The sequence below is a fragment of the Protopterus annectens genome, chromosome 6.part0 (genome assembly GCF_019279795.1).
Source record: "Protopterus annectens isolate FY-2018-M chromosome 6.part0, PAN1.0, whole genome shotgun sequence".
Taxonomy (NCBI): domain Eukaryota; kingdom Metazoa; phylum Chordata; order Ceratodontiformes; family Protopteridae; genus Protopterus; species Protopterus annectens.
In genome coordinates, this window is record NC_056737.1 from 1233849713 (window position 1) to 1233872042 (window position 22330).

Genomic DNA, 22330 nt, shown 5'->3' on the forward strand with positions numbered 1-22330 from the left:
AGATAGTAAGAAGTTTTTTTTATCATCAGACCTTAGGATTCTGTCATGTTTGTAAGGTTTGACAATGTTGCTCAGAGCTGGACAGGCCAAGGGTTTGTAGATTATGTTGTGTACAGTTAAGCGATGGATTTAATGGAAGTGGTTGGTGGTTACAGATCTAAAGGGTTTGACCTAGCAACCCTCCTTTCTCCAAAAAACACCAAGACAGAAGCCCACGGTGAATCAGTCACTCAGACCTTCTCTGGTAGCTACATTGTCTCCAGGGCCTGTTAATTCAAACTGCGGGAACCTGCAATCAGGTATAATGCAGTTGTAGGAATCAGGTTAAATTCATTTACATGATATCAAAAATTAGAACAAATTGTCACCAATGACAATAGAGTGGACATTACTAGACAGATCTGATAATGCATCGTTACTGGCATCATAATCAACCTTTTTTTTGCATTCTCTACATGGGGTCTAGACATCATGTCAACTGTCACCATCTATGTCAGTTCAAAGCCACTCCTTCCACCTTCAGCATTCATGCCTAACTGACACAGATCTTCTTTCACACTATCCATCCATCTCTTTGTTGGATGCTCTAATTTCACCCTGCCTTCTTCTTGTCTGTCCCAAAATCTTCTTCAACTGATTGTCGTCTGATTTCCTGCACATGTGCTGAAACCACTGTAGTCTGCTCTATCTGGGCTTTTCTACAATTGGAGCTACTTGCATTTCTGCACTAATGTCCTGAATTCTTCATCTGTCTGACAGTATGCATCACATGACCCATCTCGGCTACCTCATCTCAGTTAGCTTCCTGAACTTCTCTCCTTTCAATGACTAGGTTTTGTACCATACAGTTGTATTGGTTGTATCACTGTTTTGTAAACTTTACTTTTCAGCTTTTTTAGCAGCCTTCTGTCATATACTACCCCTGACACTCTGTGCCAATTAGCTGCAACTCCTCTGATTCTAGCTTTTACCACCCCATTCAGAGTTCCCTTCTCTACAACCACCCCTGCTAGGTACTTCAAGCTATTAACTTTGTCCACTATTTTCCATTCTATATCAATTCTCAATTTCTTCTGATTTCCCTATTTGCTGTCATTGAAATCATCTTATTTGTATTTAGTTTCAGCCCATGTACCTTCAGATTTGCATTCCATTCTCCCATCCTTTGCTGAAGTTCTTGTTTAGAGTTTGCTTGTAATGCTGCATTGTCTGCATAGAGCAACTTTGTTGATCTGTCCCCTCTGATCAGTTTGCTAATGTAGTCCATCACCAGTATGAACAGCAGTGGGTTCAGAGTTGAATCCTGATACATATTCAGTCCCACTGGGAACCCCTCTATGAGACTGATCACTGTTTCTACTTGTGTTATTGGGTCCTTGTACATAGCCTGCACTAATTCTTTTAAATATTTTTGAAACCCACAACCACCACAGAACTGCCAAAATCATCTTTCTTTGGATCTTGTCATATGCTTTCTCCAAGTCCAAAATTGACCACTTGGCTTATTTTACCATCTCTTACTTCTTTTCAACTAGCTGTCTTACTGTAACTATCAGGTTAGATGTGCTGCATCCTAATCTGATTATGAACTGCTCATATACCTTCTTAATTTCTACAGCTCTGTCTATTTGTTTGTCAGTCACCCTTTCCAGAACTTTCATGCAGTGCGGCAAGAGTTTGATGTCACTATATTGCCAGTGTTGTGCTAGTCACTTATAAAAGTAAGAAGTTATTATTACTAGTTACTTTTTATTGAAAGTAATATATTATTATTGCTTATTACTTTTCTAAAAAAGTAATATATAACTATTATTAGTTACTAACTAAAGTAACATGTTACTTTCACATAAGTATAGTTTATTAATTATAATATTCAGATTTTCTCACACAAGTAAGCACATGCATATAAGCATATTATTAAAGTTGTATATACAGTGTTACAATGATGAAGAATAGCATTTAACAGTTGAAAAACTCCAGCAGAGGAGTCTTTATAGCTGGGTGGCACAGTGGTGTAGTGGCTAGTGTTGTCACCTCACAGTAAGAGGTTCTCCAGTTTGAATCTTGGGTGGGGTGCCTGCTATGTGGAGTAGGGTTACCACCTGTCCCACCTTGTGAGGGACAGTCCCTCTTTGGGAAGCTGTGTCCTGCAAAAAAGTTGTACAAATGTCCTGAGATTTTAGGGCAAAATTATTTTCTATATTTTATGTAATAGTTGCATAAAGCAGTTCTTTCCTGAGTGAACCCCCCTCCCCCACACCTGGGATTCACTGCATAAAGCAATTTTTACCTTCTCCACTGAAGCTGGCTACCTTAACTAAGTAAAACCTCTTTGAAGCAAGAACCTGACTCCCTCCAGCTTTTCAATAGTAATAGGTGAACGACAATTTTGTTTTTGTAAACTGTTGAGGCTTAATGATGTATGCACAACAACAGTGAAGGGATCTAGCCAATTGCCACTTGATTGAGCTATACTACTTTGAATCACCCTTACACTCATACAGTGTTCCAGTCCCAAGCATTTACTTTTTAGTTTGGTAAAGTAATTTTGCTCCCTCCTTATTGACTACATTTGCTAGTTTACCCCTACGATCCAATTAAAATTAGCCTGAAAATTGGTGTAAAATTAAAAAAGAATAAACAAATTAAAGTACAACCAAAAACATTGCTTACATAAAATCATACAAACCAAACCAAAAGCCCAAGGTAACTCTCAGAGTCAGTGTTAGCCCTGCTCCTCTCGCCCTCGCTGTGCTCAGCTCGCTGTGCTCCCCTCCCTGCCCCCAAATCTCACCTGCCCCCACTAGTGCTAAATTTAAAACAGACTTTGCCACTCCCTTGCCACTCCCCTCCTGCTAAGTACCAATCAGCACCTCACACATCATTGTGCAACCCTGCCCCCTTAACCCATTTCCTTCTCTCTCATTCTTCCACACCCTGTTAGCACAGTCAGCCATCAAATTTGTCCCGCCCCCTATCAAAATGTAAACAAGCAAAAAAAATACTAATTACCCAAATGCCTATACTGTTTCTATTTTACCATCTCACTGCCTATGAATGGTATTCACTACCCAAATGGTCAAACAGACACCCACGACTTCAAACATAACACCAAACACTTCACCTTCCCCAACACACTGAATATACCACCTTCTATAAAATACCACCCCTGTACAGCCACAAAACATAATCTTAAAGACAAAGACTATATAAAGCCTATAAATAAACTCCTAAAGCTCAGAATATCCTGTCACTATAACCTTATAACACATGGAGACATTCATCCCAACCCTGGCCCACCCACACCCAATAACCTCCACTCCCCTACCACAACCCCCACAGTCAAGCTACCCATGAATACTTCCACTAGTTCACTCCTAGCATTTCACCTAAATATTAGAAGTATTAACAATAGGATTCCCAACCTACACGCCCTCCTAGCAACCCACTCCCCAGACATTGTGTGTCTTACGGAAACCTGGCTAAAACCCAGTACTACTGACAATGAGATACTACCTCCAGGATACAATATTCACCAGTTAGGCCATGCTACAAGGAAAGGAGTTGGGATAACAGCCCTTTACAAAAATACTTTAACCGTTACTAGAGACACCATTCAACCTCCCCAATTCAATAACGAGGAACTCCTCATAACCAAGCTACAGATTAACCAAAACAAACACTTGAACATCGTCTGTGCATACATTCCACCAGGCAACAACCTAAATACCCTAGAAGATCTCATATACTGGTTATCCACTACCTATCCCCAAGAAACCATAGTTCTTGGTGATTTTAACACTGACTGGCACCCCTGCTCCTCTGACCCCCCCCCCCCCCCACTCATATAAAATTATCTGGGTTTAAACAGACCATAACCTTTCCCACTAGGATAAATAAACCAACCAACAAGGAAAGTATCCTAGACTAGATCCTAGTTAATAACCAACCCCAACTGTACACAGCTGGTACTCTCCCTGATGACCTCAGCGACCATTGTCTAACCTATATCATAAAACATAAGGCAGGAAGCCCTCACCAGTCCAAATATAAAACATTTAGAAACAGAAAAAACTTTGATGCTGCTATATTCCAAAATGAATTAAAAGTAGTTGACTGGTCAAAACTAAAAAATCTAACATTAGAGGAGGCCATAGATCACTTTAACACTAAATTCCTAAGTAACCTTGATTCCCATGCTCCAGCACGTACAATAAAAACTAGATCAAATACAGCACTATGGCTCACAAAAGATACCAAAGCTAAAATCAAAACTAGAAACAGACCCTGGGCCAGCTGGAGAACAACCAAAGCCCCACTTTACCATCTAAAATATCGTCAACTCAGGAATGATACAAAAAAATCTATTTTACTGGATAAAAAAGCTTCTACTAAAATCTCCTACAAAAACACCACAACAACCCGCAAAAGTTCTGGGCAGGCTTAAATCAATTACTTTGTCCAGGTCACTCCACCACCCCAACCCTGGATAACTACACCCATAGTTCCCCAGAGATCATAGCTAGCGCCTTTAATAACTTTTTCACTGAAACAATCCAATCCCTAGCAAACTAACAACTAACAAATAACCCCCTTAAACCACATGCATAATCTACCTAATAATCACCTGGAATTTAGCTTCCAACCAATATCCACTAGTTTTATCAAAACACTTCTAAAAAAACTAAAACTAACTACCCTCGCTGCTGACCTCCTCCCTGCAGAGTACCTACGAATAGCTGCAGATGCCATTACATATCCCATATCTATCCTCATCAACAGAACCTTATCCGAAAATGCTATCCCCTCCCTCTGGAAAATATCTCACGTCATCCCACTCCATAAAGGTGGTAGCTCCTCAGACATAATCAACTATAGACCCATTGCCATTCTTTCCCCACTAGCCAAAATAATGGAGAAATGTGTACACAACCAACTAATGCAATACCTTTCACAGAATAACTTACTATCTGACTCCCAGCATGGTTTCAGGCCATACCACAGCACCACCTCAGCCCTCCTTTCCTTTACTACTGCCATAAACCAAAACAGGAATGACAATATGCTAACTTCTGCCCTCTTTCTTCACCTATCAAAAGCCTTTGACATGGTCAACCATGAACTTCTTATTCTTTCACTAAAATCTGTTTCCCTCAACAAGCCTGCTAGTCAGTGGTTCCAGTCCTACCTGACTAGTAGACAGCAGGCAGTACTATGGCAGGGCAAACTCTCCAGCCAGTTACCTCTCACACTTGTTGTCCCTCAAGGGTCCATACTAGGTCCACTACTCTTCTCTGTTTTTATCACCAACCTCCACACTGCTATCCCTAAAGCCAACTACATTCAATACGCAGATGATTCCACTCTCATCTGCTCAGCCACATCCCCATCCGACTTGCAAATCTTAACCCAAAATACATTTAACACTGTCGAGAACTGGCTCATCAACCAACACCTACTTCTGAACCCAAATAAAACTAAACTTCTACTCTTCTCTCCCACTAGCAGATCCACCACACTTTCATTCTCTGTCACATCTAACAATGGTACCACTATTTCCCCAGATAACCACACCAAACTGCTAGGGGTTGTCATAGACAATAATCTCAAATTTGACCTACAGGTCAACAAAACCATACAGACCATCAATAAGAAGATTGGATCGCTGTATAGAAACAAGACACTTTTAACCCCACTGGCTAGGACTGCAATCGCCTAATCACACCTACTCTCTACTCTTTTATATGCCTCGCCTGTACTCTCAAACCTCAACAAATCTGAACTAGGTAAGCTGTCTCATAGCTACAATCATATTGCCAGATTCACCACCGGCTCCACTTATAGAACCCACCACTGCCAGAACCTTAAACAACTAGAGTCACTAGAACTGACCAGCTTAATTCAATTCAATCAACTCTTAATAGCGCACACAATTTTGTACCACCCTGAGGATACTCACTCACTTAAAAATATTATTAAGCCATATAGCAATATAAGATCCCTATGGTCAGCCGATAAACTACTGGTCCAAACCCACAAAGCTAATAACTCTGCTGGTAAATGCCTGTTTGCCAACTTCATTGGCAAAACCTGGAATTCGTTGCCAAACTATATAACCCTACAATCTTCCAAAAGTCTCTTAAAAAAAAAAATCTCAAACAGTATCTCAAAGTGAATTGGCTATGCCCATGTACCAATCCTGATTAAGTTATAAACTAAATGCATATTCTTCAATTATCATAACTTGTAACTACATCACCAAGCTCTGCTTCCAGTCTGATGTCTCTTACTTTTAATTGTCTGTCCATGAGAATTGTGAGTCCCTACTAGGGAACACTACTAACCCATTGTATATAATCACTTTGTTTTTATAATTGTTTGCTAACTTCTGTGTAATCTATGTAAGTTTGTCTATGTGGAGCTTTTCTCCCCGGGCCTCCGCTGAAAATGGACATGTAAACAGTCAGACTATCCCGGAAAACAAATGTAAAATAAATAAATAAATAAATAAAGCAATTATTCTGCATCTGAAACACCTAAATGTTAAAGGAAATAGAATAAGCAAGTAAAATGCTACGAGAATAAGCTTTTATTTAGGCAAAAAAGTGAATTGATGTCCTGTATAATGGCCATGGCTATGTTTTGACCTGCAAAATCTGATGTTTGTACCACAATTGTCCCACTTTGGGCATTTGAAAAGGTGGCAACCCTAATGTGGAGTCTGCATGTCTTGTATACCTCTCAACCTGTAAACATGAAAAAATCTGGACAAAGGCTCATGAAAAGTAAGTACAACTAGCCAAAAATCAGGATGCTGGTTAACATAAAGTTTTCATACATAATCATGTAACCCTACCTGTTTTAATGGGATTGTGGGATACCAACATCAAAATTAAAGTCACTAAATAATAATAAATAATGGCAGACATTTGAATTTCACACCATGTCCCTCAGAAAATAATGCAAAACATGTTATTCTAGCAACTATTTACATTTAAATGGACAATATTTAAAATTAGTTCCTATTTTTTGGGCCTTTGTCTCACCATTATTTTTGGCTTTGTCCAGATTTCTTGCTCTGAGAAATTGAGAGGTATGCATGACACACACACACACACACACACACACACACACACACACACACACACACACACACACACACACACACACACACACACACACACACACGCATGCACGCACGCAGGCATGTATGCACGCACACAAACACACACACACACACACGCATGCACGCACGCAGGCATGTACGCACGCACACACACACACACACACACACACACACATGCACACACACACGCACGCACGCAGGCATGTACGCACACACACACACACACACACACACACACACACACACACACACGCACACGCACACATGCACGCACGCAGGCATGTACGCACGCACACACACACACACACGCACGCAGGCATGTACGCACGCACACAAACACACACACGAACGCAGGCATGTACGCACACACACACACACACACACACACACACGCACACACGCATGCACGCACACAGGCATGTATGCACGCACACACACACACGCGTGCACACACACACATGCATGCACGCAGGCATGTACGCACGCACACAGGCATGTACGCATGCACACACACACACGCACGCAGGCATGTACGCACGCACACACACACGCGTGCGCACACGCATGTACGCACGCAGGCATGTACGCATGCACACACACGCGCACACATGCATGCACGCAGGCATGAACGCACGTGCGCACACACACACACGCGCACGCAGGCATGTATGTATGCACACACACGCGCACACATGCATGCACGCAGGCATGAACGCACGTGCGCACACACACACACACGCATGCACGCATGCAGGCATGTATGCACGCACGCACACACACACACACACACACGCACACACGCACGCACGCATGCAGGCATGTACACACGCACACACACACACACGCACACACGCACACACGCAGGCATGTACGCACGCACACACACACGCATGCAGGCATGTACGCACACACACACACGCACGCACACACGCACACATGCACGCACGCATGCAGGCATGTACGCATGCACACACACACACACACGCACACACGCACGCACACAGGCATGTACGCACCACACACACACGCACGCACGCAGGCATGTACGCACGCACACACACACACACACACGCACGCAGGCATGTACACACGCGCACACACACACACACACACACACACACACACACACACACACACACACACACACACACACACACACTTTCCTACTTTCTTGAACTACACGATATGGCAAGACACTTTATTTTGTTGATGTATTTGATTGACAGTAAACATATTAACATTAAAAACAACAAGAAATATCTTGTAAAAATCACATCTTGCTGTGGTGCACTATAAATTACAAGCTACGTTCATGCACTTTGGAATTCACCCAAAATAGCAACTGCAACATGTCATATAAACCTGTGCTTGAGCTGGTAATAATATCCTCCAAGATTTTGTTTCCTTACATGAACTTCACACATAACTTACTGACTTAGAATGTAAAACAAAATCTGCATAAGCATCAAAGCAACAAAAAGAGAAAGCACGTAGAACGCAGTAAAGGCAGTGAAGGAAAGATGACCATTAAAGCCACCCACCCTTCTTTTCTGGATAAAGCTTATGATGGCATTGTCATTTTTTTAATCAAATAATATTTTATTGATGAAAACAAAAACATAAAAGGTTTCGGCTACTAATATAAATGGTCTTGTTAATAGCATTCACACTGTACTTTTGCAGCATGTTACTGTTAAGAAGTAATGAAGGTCACTAGCAGTTGCTAGTTGTCTTGAAACCTGCCTACGTGATGCTGCATTATAAATATGCACTGATTTGTGTGCAGCCAGCAGGTTGACAGTGAGTACATGAAGCTCGAAGTTCCCTCATTTATTTGTGCAGCTAGACTAACCTTCAGCTATAAATGTCACTTTATGTCCCCAACTTGGAAGCAATTGGATCACAAAGAAAAAAATCTGAAATCTGCACTGACCAGTGGCCAAAGCTGCAAAAACTAATCAACTATCTCTGTCATATGTTTATTGTACAGCTATGTGGTTCCTATATTGTTTATTTTCTGGAATAGATTGTTGGCTGAAGATCTGAAGTGGTCACCCCTAGCAGGAGGAGCGGAAAGGAGAAGAAGACTAGTCTTCATAGCTAGAGAGTCACAAATAATAATTAAACCAAAACATACACAGCCAGCAGCACAAGACCTATAAAAACCTATCACATTTTGTCTATTTTCAGCAACTAAAAATCAAAACCTGAAAAGGATTTTAAATAGAACATAACAAAAGTTTGTCAAGACAAAAGTTGGTTGATCATAGATTCACCTGAAGAGTCCTGCTTGGTGCAGTGGGTTGGGGCGTTGGGAGTTAAACTGATGAGTGGTGAGTTTGATTCCAACTGATGTTATGGAGAACCAATGCTGTTCATTATACGGCAAGGTAAGGATAGGATCTCTAGCAGGACAGAATTGTCCTAGTGTTAGGGGGTATTTTAGTGGGTGACATTCCTACAGTACCAGCATAGAGCCAGAGTCTGGTTGTCATTAGCTTTTACCTCCTTGCAGTGTTATAAAAATGAAGTAAATTTTCTCCAGACTAATTCTAATGATCTGTTACGAATGCTATGTAATATGAGTTGTACCCACATTATGTGTAACTTTTTATCCAAATTGCACCTTCAAAGTCTCTGTTATCTCCTAACATCTGATTATTATCCATACTATCCATACTATCCAGGGACCACATAAATGTTCCATTGCTCTTTAGGGGGCAATATCACCCACATTCATAACCACTGGTTTAAGCAAAAGTAACTAAAAAGTAATGCATATTTACTTTACTAGTTATTAAAAAAATTAACATATTAGTATTACTTTGTTAAATTTTGAAAAAGTAACTAGTTATATTGTTATATATTACAGTAACATATTACATATTGTAATATATTACTCCCATCACTATATGCTGCCCAAAATTGTGAATTTCTCCTTCGCTCTTGGGCACTGGCACTAGTATGCTAATTATCCAGTCATCTGGGATGCATCTTTTTCTCCATACTGCTATGAGTACCCTTTGAAGCCATCTCTGTTCTAAAGCACTCATCATCATGACCATATCTGCTGTGACCTCATCTGAGCCTGCTGTGACCTCATCTGAGCCTGCCTTTTTCCCTGACTTCATTTTCCTTGGTGTCGTTCTCACTTCTTCTGTGTTGGACTCTTCCTCCTCTTTCAGTGCAGGCTGCACCTCGGGCAGTACAGCTTCTTCAGAGTTTTCTTCATTCAGAAGCCACTGGAAGTACTCCTTCCATCTGCTCTTTACATCTTCTAGACTGGTGAGAAGGTTGCTGCTGGCATGTCATGTGAAGGATGTCTGATGACTATATTCTTTATTTTTCTGTCTTTGACTTGCATTGTAATGGAGATTCATTTTGCCATTTACTGAGTCACTGTCAAGAAGCTAAAAGACTGACTCTGATACCTTGTTCTTTGCTATCGCAACTGTATTCTTAACCTGTTTGTTAGCCAACCAATATTCCTTATTAGCATGGTCTGTCTTTTCATTCCCCCACTTTTTCCTGTGCTTCTTCTTTCTTTTCATGACTTCGTGGACTTCTGCAATCAACCAACAGTTTTTCTTATGTACTTTATTTCCATACCTGGCTCTGTCAAATATCTGTTTTATAGTCCTCACATATGGAGCTTTGAGGTGCTGTCATTCTTCTTCAAATACACCTATTTCCTCTTCTTCCTAATATGCTTGATTCTTGAGTATTTCCTTGAACTCTTTTGCTTTCTCTCCAGTCAACTTCCTGATCTCTGTTGACCTTAGATCCTTCTCTCACCACTGCCTGCAGGTGATTGTCACAACCAGTAGTTTATGCTGTGAGCTGTTTCCTTAAGGATGACTTTACTATCAGTGATTCTACCCCACTGCGCTTTCTTTACTACTCAGAATTCAACTTAATTTCCATTTTGGCCACCCCTGCATATAATCTTGTGACTGTTAGTCTTGCTGAACCATGTGGCAGCCATCATCAAGCCATTTGTCAGACAAAATTCTAGAATGGCCTTTTCTTTATTATTCTTGTTTAATATATATATATATATATATATATATATATATATATATATATATATATATATATATATATCACACAAACACACACATACACACACACACACACACACACACACACACACACACACACACACACACACATATATATATATATATATATATATATATATATTTTTTTTTTTTTTTTTTTTTTTTTTGTGGAGTCAGGGAGTTGCCAGTTACTATAGTCTGTTGTTCATTTTCTGTTTAATCTTGATCCCCTCAGATCTGCTCACCAAGGTCTTTTGAAACTATGTCATATCCCCTTCTTGCTTCTTGTGAGTAATGTATGTGAAGGGTGAGGAGTACAAAGAAGAGAAAATGTTAATGTGTACATTTCATTTCTAAAAATTCTTTCATAACAAGATGGATTCCTGAAGGTTCTTCAGTACATATCTGTTAATTTTGTTCCTGTCCAATATTAGTAAATGTTGACAGAGAAATAAAAGTATATTATTTGTTCTCAGTAGAAAGTTCTGTTATGGTATTCGGAATGCATGCCTAATGAGGAATATCATAACAAGTAGTCAGGAGATTTTAGTTAGCAAAATTATTGCAGTAGTGTTCATTTTTAATTGGTCAGTGGCTGTTCTATGATTGTTACAATAATGTCGCTTTTAATGAAAGAAAGTATAAAATATCAAGCGTTCTATAGTTCTCGGAGATGGGCCCTTAATTCCCTAGTCTCCCATTTAGTATTTCTGTGTATAATAAAGGAGACTGTTATCTGCTGAACTGTCTTGTGTGAAAGTTATTTGGTACCGTAACAATCTGTTGTCATGTCCACTTGGATTTGCATACTGCTACTTTAGAAATTATCACTGGGTCCAAAAAAGAGACTGGTTTTCTGTCAAGCAAGCTTTTGGTGTACCAATATACAATTGTGACATCTCAGCAGAGTATAAAGTCTGTGTAGGCAAGGTTTACTAAAACTTTCCTCACTAGTGCTGATAGAATGGGCGTGGCTAAAGTGTACGCATCTGAGAAACTGGATGTATATGTAATCACCCATACTAACAGCTTTATGTGTACTTGTGTCCTAGTGGAGTCTAATTATTATACATAAGGTCAGAGCATTCTTGTCACAAAGACTGAGTTTCCTTGTCAGAAGGACAGAGTATCCTTCTGAGGAATGAGAGTAGATCCTAATAAATATAACGTCTTCTGCAATACCAATAGAATGGTTTGGAGGGACTGGTATAGTCTGAACATGATACTGCTGCTGTGGAACAGACTCCCCATCCACATAAAACAAAGTTCATCCCTGCCCATTTTCAAGTGCAGCTTATATCTATGGCTGGGAAACAGAAAATTTACTACAGAACTGCCCCCTGTACTACTAATGAACAGACACAGCTCCTAAATGCTTTATCCATGCACCGGTCTCCTCAACTTATGTAAGTTATGATCTCAGTTAGTCCTTATTAGGGGTAGTATATAATTATGGACCATAGGATGGGTAAGGCCAATCTATAATCAAATGGTATAGGTTTTTGAGCAGAAAAAGTGAAAATGGCAATACTTAAAATGACCCATAAGGGCAGCTAGCCTAGTACTTACCTATGAACCTACAAAGAAAAGGAGCAGAGAAAAATCCTTACTTGAGAATGAATGTGAGTGACCAAATGATATGCCTTTGGTATGAGAGTGTTTTTTTATTATTATTATTATAATGGGCACCAGTACACGTGGTTTTAAAAAAGCCAGAGTATGGGACTCCAGGCAGGTAGATGTTTAATAAGTATGGAAGAAACAGTTTAGTTATTTGGAAAATGGTCTGAGCTTACTAAAAATAATAGCACTATACAGTTTTGGGAAAAAGGTACTTTTGATAAGGAAATCTTAGAAAATTTAAAAAATAAATGGAACCAAATGGTAGTAAGATACTGACCTCTTCTGGCTCAGCTTTTAATGAGTAGCAATAAGAATCTAAAAAAAAGCAAAAAGGAATATGTAGTTAGAAGCGTAAAGTATAATTCAGCTAGGTTAAAGTCATAGCTGTAAACAGCTAACAAAAAAGTATATATGCTATAAAAATGTACACATGAGAAATCCCTCTCCTAAGGTACGTATCCATTAAGGCAGTTAGAAAAAGTATCTGTCAAACAGCCAGAATTAGCACACCTTATGACCCACTCATGCCTCAAGAAGCTGATAGTTCTCCCTCTCTGAGAGGGCAGGTGGAGATCTATTTTGCAGAAACAACTACCATTTCCATAGATACAGCCCAAGTCACTTCTGGCACTTCCAGTCACCCCTCTGGGATAGGTTTTAACATTAGACTCCATCAGCAGCGTCATTTAGTCCCCACTGTCTGAATATATATATTAGAGAGATGATAAATCAGCAAGCAAAGGAGAGTAGTATTGCTGGAACTGAATTCATCCTCAAGTTTTGGTGAGTACCTTCATGAGGTGGACCCTGTTTTTCACAAAATCTCAGCAAGATAACACTGATATATCAACTGTATTTTCTATAACGTATATCATGGACAGAAGTATGTGAAAAAATAAAAAAAATAGCTGGGTGCACAAGACCCAGGATAAAAAGTGCTCAAACCTGGTAGACGCATTGGTGCCAGGTCTGGAAAAAATGACAGTGTAGAATCCTCAATATATGAAAACATTCCTGCAATGGGATTAGGCCAGACCCAGGGGGAGGATGCTTCCCCTGTTGTAGAATGAAGTAGTAGTCCACAAAAATCTCAAAAATTGACAGGCCAAAAAAGAGCCATAAAGATGTTAGAGTGGACTACTGAGGATAAGAAAGATATTATGTATTGTTACTATTATGTAACAAGCCCAGAAATTCCAGACAAAAGATATGCAAAAAGATTAAGAGAGAAATTAGAGGAAAGAAAAATACTTCCACAAGAAAAACTGCCAGAAGCTTCAAATGCAAATTTCTGTTCATTAATACAACATATTTATGAAAAAACATTATATAGACCAAGAAACCTTGGGCCATTTGGAAAAAGAAGTAACTGAGGAAGTGGGAAAATATAAAGAACAAAATGTACAGATTTTTGCAAGGTATAAAAAAGAAAAGAAATATGGACATGGGAAAGAAACTGATATCTGATATGGTGCAATAGTTATGCAAAGAAGAAAGCCAAATTAATCAATACAAAAAAAAAAACCCAAGGTTATTCAAAGAGAAATACTGGCAAACACATCCAGATATGGAAAATTTCATAATATAAAAAATAACAAAACAAAAAAGGGAATGTAGTACAGAAGATTAATAAAGTAGAAGTTAAAAAAATAGAAGCTGAAGTTATGGAATACCTGTGAAGTGAATGATTTAGTGTAGAAAGTCTGACGCAGGCTATATCACAGAATGATGGAACAAGGAGAAACAGGAGGATCAGGAGTCATCTGAAGAAGACATATCAACATGGGAAATAAAAAAGATTTAACGGTGCAATATTTAAGCAAAGCAGAAATCAAAACTAATCAATACAAAAAGAGAAGCACCACAGCTATTTGAAGAGAACTACAGACAAAGGCATCCAGATATGGAAAATATTACAATACAAAAAATAAGAACTCAAAAAGGAAAAGTAGAAAAGAGGATTAATAATGGAAAAGTTAAAGAAATAGAAACTGAGGTTATAAAACAAATGAACACAGTGATTAGGACTGTGTATAGAAATTCATGTGATATAACAGAAATAAATAGGATATATTACTGTGCAGCTAAATTAACAGATAAAGTCTTACCACAAAAAGGGGAGAAATCAAATGCTATCATATAAGTGTCAAATAAACCTATTAAGCAGTTAAGACAAGAAGTGTCACTGTTAGAAGAGTATAAAAGAGGGAAGAGATCAACAAAAATACTTAAAAAGATAAACAAAAGCAATGGACAGTATCACAACAGATTAGGATTTATCGTGCACTATTGCAAATAATAAACTAAAAATATCAGTACAGGCAGAAAAACATAGAATATGTGCATGTAAATATAAAGGAAAAGTACAAAATAAGCAATTTATTGATGACCCAAAAAGGTTTTATAGAGAATTTGGAAACAAAAAAAAAAAGGAATGGCAACACCACCAAAAAAGAAGGTATAGATACATTTTGGAGGAATATCTATGAAAATCCTGTGGAACATAAAGATGCTGAATGGATAGAAGAAGTAAATAAAGAATAAGAAGTTCAAATGTCCAGGATATGAAATGGGATGAAGTAATGGCCAGAGAAATTGAAACAAAGTTAAGAAAAGCTCCTAACTGGAAAACCCCATGCCCAGATGCAGTACCTAACTTCTGGCTAAAAGCATTAACATATTTATGTGAAGATTTAGCCATGAGTAAGAGCTATCTATATGCATACCATCAACAGACACCAACATCATTAGCAACAGGAAAAAGAATACTCCTACTTAAGAGCAAACCTGCAAGCTATCCTAAAAACTATAGACCAATAACTTGCCTTCCAATGAAATATAAACTATACACTAGAATTGATTTCGTCAGATTTTATAGTCATTTAGAAGAAAACTCAGTCATGGCAATGGAACAAAAAGAAAGTTATATGGAACAAAGGAGCACTTGTTAAATAAAGTCATAATGAAGAACTGTAAAAAGGGGAAGAATCTAAGTATAGGTTCATAGGTTGGTACTAGGCTATCAGCCCTAGGGCCTATACAAGCCTAGCCATAACAATTCCCTGGATATTTCTTCCGTGGACTCCTGTCTAGATGATCCCCAGGGTGAATTTCCTACATCCCATCCAATTGTCAAGGTTCTTTTTGAAGAGGGCCAAGGAGGTGCTCTGCTTGGCATGTATGGGCATTCTATTCCAGAGTATGGGGAGTCTCTTGGTCAGGAACCTGTCCCTCCAGCATGTTTTGTTCATTGTGATGACAAGGTTTAGATTCCTGAAGCATGTGGCTCTGAAGGATTGGGATTTCTTTAAGTGGAGCATGTCCAACAGCTCAGGGTTTGACATGGCCTTGTATGTTAAGCAGAGATCACCTCTGAGTAGATGATATGCCACAGAGTATAGCTGGAGTTTTTTTAGACGGTCAGCATATGGCATCTGCTTTAGGCCTGTGATTCTTTTAGTGAGGTATTTTTGCGGCCTTTTCAGCTGTTGCAGATGTCTTGTGAGGTACATACCAAATGGGGCATTATACTCTATAATGAGTCTAATGAGGGATGAGTACAGTGGGACAATTACCTCCTTTTTTTCTGGATAGGGGCACCACATAGAAGGATTTCCTGACTGTTGTGGTGGTGGTTACTGAAGGTGAGACCACTGTCTACCTATGTCCCCAAGTCTCTCATCACACTTTTTGTGTTTAGTGTACTGCCACCTATGTGGTAATTCTTGGGTACATGGTTTTTCCCAAAGGGGATAACTATACATTTCTTGTCATTAAGCTTAAGTCCATGGCTCTGGCACCAATCATCTGCTTCTGTAAGGCCCTTTTTAGAATATCCACATAATTTGGGGATTCAATAATGGCTCCCAGTTTGCAGTCATCTGCAAACTTTGTTAGCCAGAGTCCCTTAGTGTTGGCCTGTACTTCAGAGAAGTAGATGCCAAACAAAAGCAGCCCCCAGGACTGAATCCTGAGGTACTCCACTTGTCACTTGTCTGGAGCTGGATTTGGAGTCAGCTACTTTTACAGTCTGGGTTCTGTCAGTAAGCCAGTTGGCAACCCATCGAGTGATGTAGGGATTTATGCTCAGCTTAGTAAGTTTATCTATGATTCCAGAGTGGGGGATGGTTTTGAAGGCCTTGGTGAGGTCCAGATAGGCTGTGTGGATTGCCTTACCCTCGTCCACAGCTCTGGTGACTGATTCAAAGAAGCCAATCAGGTTCAGGAGACAAGATTGGCCCTTCACAAACCCAAACTTGGTGGGGTCCAGTGTTTGAAGGGTGCCAATGTCTTTGTTTATAAGTTCCATGATAATGCATTCCATGCCCTTGCAGATCAGGCTCATCAGACTGATGGGACAGTAGTTCCCAGGATCCAAGGTGGATCCCCCCTTGTGGAGTGGGATAACTGTAGCTGAGAGCCACTCAGTGGGCATGAAGCCTGAGGTGAGGCTGTGATTAAACATGACACTTAGGTGAGGTGCCAGTTCATTTTGTAATTCATGTAGTACACAGTCTGGGAAGTCATCTGGTCCCATGGATGCTGTATTCTTAGCTTTGGAGAGTGCAAGTTCTACCTGTGTGGCAGTGATTACTGGAATTTGGCAATCTTTTGGTATTGAGATGGGCCCTTTAGGTGGTGAGAGGGGGGTGAAGTTGGAACTAAATCGATCTGCCAGGATATTGGCAATATCCTTGGAATCAGTATATTTAATGCCATTCTGTTGTAGCTCAGAGCAGATCTGAGCATTGCCAATTTAGAATCTTGACATAACTATAGAATGCCTTGTGGCTGTCTTTGGAATCTTTGGCAATTTTATTTTCGAAACTAGCTTTGGAAGATTTTATTAGGGATCTCAGCTTTTTACTGAGGCTGGTAAGGGAGTTTTTTTTGCATCCTGGGATTTTCCTCTTTTCTGCAACAGTTTCTTCCTTTTGTTGTATAGCTTGTTTATGGCAGGAGACCACCAGATTGGCTTCCTTTTTTTTGCAGGACAGTGTCTTAGTTATATTTGGGATGGCACAATTCATGCACGAGTGGATGTGCTCGTACAGTGCCTTATTGTAGGATTCAGCAGTCGAACTTTCAGCTGCCGTCTGGATGGGTGTCATGAAGTTTGTCACTTCTGACTTGAGTAGCATGAAGTTGGCTTTGGAGAAGTTTTTGACAGAGGTTTCCTTACTGGGGGTGGGGGTGGGATGTGGATGTCAAGGGTGATTAGCTTATGGTCAGACCTGATCAGTAAAGGGGTGACCACTGGTGTGGAGCATCTATCTCCCATGTTGGTAATGACCAGGTCTAGGATATTGGAGCTCCTGGTGGGACAATGGATTAGTTGATCCAGGGCGCTGGAATTAATGAACTCCAAGAACCTTTTGGGAAAAGGTGTTGGTACCCGAGTAGTTTTCCCAGTTAATGACGGGCTTGTTGAAATCACCCAGTATTAGGGTGTTTGGTTGTATCTTAATATTTTCCAGTATGTTTAGAAAGGTGTAGTGAGAATCTTGGGGCATGGTGAGGGATCTGTAGCAAGCTACAATTTGGATTGCAGTCATTCCTAGTGTTAGTTGCACCTGGAGAATTTCAGATGTATTGTGTTGGGCAACTAGCCTGGAGGTGTGAATATCCTTAGTGAATGTGAACACTCCTCCACCTTTAGTGTTTTGGTCTTGGTTTGGTGGCCAAAAAGTGTGGTAAGAGTTGTAGCCTGTTATTGCAGGAGTGCTCTTTGGAGCCTTGAACCAGGTCTCAGTTACTGCACAGATATTGATGTTCTCCATTTTTAGGAGTGCCTCGAGAGAGTTCATTTTGAGGTTTAGACTTCTAGCATTGAGTAGCATTACCTTCAGATTTTGCATGCTTGTATCTGTTATGGTGGTGGTTTTGTCCTTTGAACCTTGCCTAAAAAAGGCACTATAGGGGTGGCAAGAGCTTTAGCCGGTAACCTGAATCCCAGGGGTGACATGTGCAGACCATCTCTGGCAAAGCATTATGGTTTGTCGATCATGTTGACCCAGGCAGAGAGATACTGAATCCCTTTTGAATGACACCAGAAGCTTAGCCAATTGTTGAAGTCAATCATTCTGTCCTTATACTGTGGTATCATTCTGGGCAAAGGCAGGATGCTACTCAGGGCTAGGGTCATACTTGCCTAGGCCACATGATCTAAGAGTTCTTCCATGTCTCTTTTCATGTAGTCCAGGTTGGTACGTCTCAAGTCATTCACACCAACATGGACAATGACAGAATCGTATTTGTACTTGTTGTGGAGTGACTTGAGTGCATGCATTATGCGGTGGATCCTGGCACCTGACAGGCAGCTGACTGTAATTTTCTCCTTGTTCACCCTGGTGAGTGGGACATCAGTATGCCTGACTATAGAGTCACCTATGACTAAAGTGTTGGGTACGTTGTTTTGCCTTAGGGGCTGTTGTTGGGTGGCACCCTGGTGTTGTGAGCTACGTGTCACTTTGATTGTGACTGGTGTTTGTTTGCATTTCAGCTTCAGAGGTCCTTATTGCTTTGGCAGGTTAATGTTAAGGGCCTCCACATATGTGGGTTTAGTGCTGCTATGTGTGGGTGTTGATTGTGTGGGTTTTGAAGGGCTATGTGTTGCTTGAGGTGTAGTGCAGGTGTTAGCCTTCTCCTTTTGACTGTCTAGCACAATCTTGGCGGGAGAGAGCATTGCTTCCAGTTTAACTATGTAAGTGCATCTCTCGCAGGTTGTAGTGTTGGGTGGTTGGAGGAGAAGGTTGTCTGTGTTCATGAGGCAGTTGCTGCATTGCCCAGTATGCCCAGATTCACCAGGTGGACAGGAGAAATCACCAGAAGCTGACCCTTGGACATGCCTTTTTAGTTGTTTTTTTTTGGATAGACAACAGAAAAGCATTTGACAGTATCCCACATTCATGGATAAAAGTGTGCTTAAAAATGTATAAGATACACCCTACACTGATGGGCTACATTACATCGACCATGAAACAGTGTCAAACCACTTTGCAGTTAAGCCACAATAAAGGACAAAGGGAGATATTCCAGGGTAACTCTGTCACTGCTGCTCTTTTGTCTTGCTCTTAACCCATTAAGATGTCTACTTAACAGATTAGGTCATGACTACAATTTGATTCCAAGAAAACAGCAAAGTGCAAAAACTTCTCATCTTGTTTTTGTGGATAATTTAAAACCATATAGTTCATTAGTTGAGGACCTGAAAGCACAACTGCAAGTGGTCAAAACTTTTTCAGATGATATAAGAATGTCATTTGGTCTTAATAAATCTGCAAAAGCAACCTTTAAGGCAGGAAAGCTGCTGTGGCAAGAAAACATCAACCTGGGACAAGAATGTGATGCAAAAGAACTTGATCAAGAGGGAGCATATAAATATTTGGGAACTGATGAAGGTTCAACAATAAAACATGAACAAATGTAAATAAAAATTCATCATCATCTTTTGGCTTTTCCCATTAGGGGTCACCCCAGTGGATCATCTCTTTCCGTTTCTTCCTATCCTCTGCATCTTGCTCTGTCACACCAACCGCCTGCATGTCCTCTCTCACCATGTCCATAAACCTTATCTTAGGCCTTCCTCTTTTCCTCTTACCTGGCAGCTCCATCCTTAGCATCTTTTTCCCAATATACCCATCATCCCTCCTCAGCACATGTCCAGACCAACGCAATCTCATCTCTCTTGCTTTGTCTTCAAACTGTCCAACATGAGCTGACCGTCTAATATACTGATTCCTAATCCTATCCATCCTAGTCACACCAAGTGCAAATCTTAACATCTTTAACTCTGCCACATCCAGCTCTGACTCCTGCCTTTTTGTCAATGCCACTGTCTCCAACCCATATAACATAGCTGGTCTCACTACTGTCTTGTAGACCTTCCCTTTCACTCTTACTGGTACCCATCTGTCACAACTCACTCCTGACACTCTTCTCCACCCATTCCACCCTGCTTGTACTCTCTTCTTCACCTCTCTTCCACATTCACCATTACTCTGAGCTGTTGATCCCAAGTACTTAAACTCGTCCACCTTTACCAACTCTGCTCCCTGCATCCTCACCATTCCTCAACCCTCCCTCTCATTTACACACATATATTCTGTCTTAGCCCTGCTGACCTTCATTCCTCTGCTCTCTAGAGCATATCTCCACCTTTCCAGAGTCTCCTCAACCTGATTCCTACTCTCACTACAGATCACAATGTCATCTGCAAACATCAGAGTCCATGGGGCCTCCTGTCTGATCTCATCTGTCAACTTGTCCATCACCACTGCAAATAAGAAAGGACTCAGAGCTTGATGTAATCCCACTTCCACCTTAAACGGATCTGTCACTCCCACTGCAGTCCTCACCACTGTCACACTACCCTCTTACATATCCTGTACCACTCTTACATACTTCTCTGCCACTCCCGACTTCCTCATACAATGCCACAACTCTTCTCTGGGCACCCTGTCATATGCTTTCTCCAAGTCTACAATGACACAATGCAACTTTTTCTGACCTTCTCTGTATTTCTCCAATAACACTCTCAGAGCAAACATCGCATCTGTAGTGCTCTTTCCTGGCATGAAACCATACTGCTGATCACTAATCATCACCTCCCTTATTAACCTAGCTTCTACTACTCTCTCCCATAGCTTCAAGCTGTGACTGATCAATTTTATCCCTCTGTAGTTACTGCAGCTCTGCACATCACCCTTATTCTTAAAGGTAGGTACCAAAACAATTTTTCTCCACTCCTCAGGCATCCTCTGACTTTCCAAAATTTCATTAAACAATCTAGTTAAAAATTAAAATGCCATTTCTCCTAAGCACCTCCATGCTGGGATGTCATCTGGGCCAACAGCCTTTCCATTCTTCATCCTCTTCATAGCTGTCCTTATTTCCTCCTTGCTAATCTGTTTCACTTCCTGATTCACTATCCCCACATCATCCAACCTTCTCTCTCTCTCTCATTCTCTTCATTCATCAGCCTCTCAAAATACTCTTTCCATCTACTCAACACACTCTCCTCTCTTGTGAGTACCTTTCCCTCACTATCCTTTATCACCCTTACTTGCTGCACATCTTTCCCAGCTCTGCCCCTCTGTCTAGCCAATCGGTACAGGTCCTTTTCTCCCTCTTTAGTGTCCAATTTCTCATACAACTCTCCATATGCCTTATCCTTAGCTTTCGCCACCTCTCTCTTTGCCATGCACCTCATCTCCTTATACTCATGTCTACTTTCTTCATCTCTTTGACAATCCCACTTCTTCTTCACCAGCCTCTTCCTCTGTATACTCTCTTGTACTTCCTCATTCCACCACCAGGTCTCCTTGTCCTCCTTCCTCTGTCCAGATGTCACACCAAGCACTTTTCTAGCAGTCTCCCTTACTAGTTCTGCTGTAGTTACCCAGCTATTCGGTAACTCTCTACTGCCTCCCAGTGCCTGTCTTAACTCTTCCCTAAACTCCACTTCACAATCACCCTTTTTTAACTTCCACCATTTAATCCTTTGCACTGCTTTCACACT